We start from the raw sequence: 1,545 nt of genomic DNA on the forward strand, positions 1-1,545 counted from the left end.
CATGAGCTCTCCATGCTCATTCTTCACTGTAGTGACTCCAGACTTCTTGGGCACTACTTGTACTGGGCTTACCCATTCACTATCTGAGATGGGGTAGATGATATCTGCCTCCAGTAGTCTGGTCACTTCCTTTTTGATAACCTCTAAGATAGTGGGGTTCAGTCTTCTCTGGGGTTGACGGATAGGCTTTGCTCCCTCTTCTAAAAATATTCTGTGCTCACAAACTTGAGGGTTGATGCCTACTATGTCTGTCAAACTCCAACCAATTGCCTTCTTGTGCCTCCTCAGCACACTAAGTAACTGCTCTTCTTGTTGAGAAGTGAGTTCCCTTGCAATGATAACTGGAAACTTCTGCTTGTCCTCAAGGTAAGCATATTTGAGGTGTGGAAGGAAGGGTTTCAATTCTAACTTCTGCTCATGGTCAGGCTCTGGGGTGTCTGGAGCTGGTAACAATGGTAAAGCACTTTCATTGTCCTCTGAGAATGTCCCCACACTTGGACCTTGTCCTATGTACCTCTCTTCAAATTCCTCCTGGTGAACTTCAGCCACGGTTTCATCTATGATATCACACTAGAGGATAGAATGATCCTCCGGAGGATGCTTCATAGCTCCATTCAGATTGAAGATTACTACTCGGCCATCTATTTCAAAAGAGTATGTTCCTGAAAAAGCATCCAATTTGAACTTTGAAGTCTTCAGGAATGGTCTTCCGAGTAGGATTGATGATGGCTTTTCTGAGTCATTCTGGGGCATCTCCAGGATATAAAAATCAATGGGAAAGGTGAGCCCCTTAATGCCCACTAATACATCTTCAGCAACTCCAGCCACTGTAATAATGCTTTTATCTGCTAACACAAAACGAGCTGCCGACCTTTTTAAGGGAGGGAGCCTCAAATTATCATATATAGACAAAGGCATTATACTAGCACATGCTCCTAAATCACACATGCAGTCAGAAAATATCACACCACCAATAACACAATTAACCATACATGGACCTAGATCACTACACTTTTCAGGTATACCTCCCATTAAAGCAGATATAGAACTACCTAAAGGAATAGTTTCTAATTCATTAATTTTGTCTTTATGTATACATAAATCGTTTAGAAACTTTGTGTACTTAGGTACCTGCTGAATAACATCAAAAAGGGGAATAGTTACCTCAACCTTCTTGAATATTTCTACCATTTTGGGATCAGGTTCCAGCTGCTTCCTGGGCTTCCTTGCAAGTTGTGGAAATGGAATGGGAATGGTGTCCTTCACTGCTTCAGCGTCCTCTGGTGCTTCTTCCCGTGGTTGAACTTCTTCTTCATCAACCATGTCCTGTATGCCCTCTTCCTCTTCAACATCTTCTACCTCCACCACATCTTCAGCTGAGGCGTGTTCTGGTGGGTTTGGCTCCTTCTGATTCCTCTTCTGCAGTGTGGTTCCAGTCCTTAGGGTGATGGCATTGATGCCACTCTTTAGATTGGGTAATGGTTGAGAGGGGATTCCACTGGAGCTCAAAGGCTGGTTATTGGAGTTATTCATTGATCCAATCTG

This window comes from Arachis ipaensis, chromosome B09 (genome assembly GCF_000816755.2).
Source record: "Arachis ipaensis cultivar K30076 chromosome B09, Araip1.1, whole genome shotgun sequence".
NCBI lineage: Eukaryota > Viridiplantae > Streptophyta > Magnoliopsida > Fabales > Fabaceae > Arachis > Arachis ipaensis.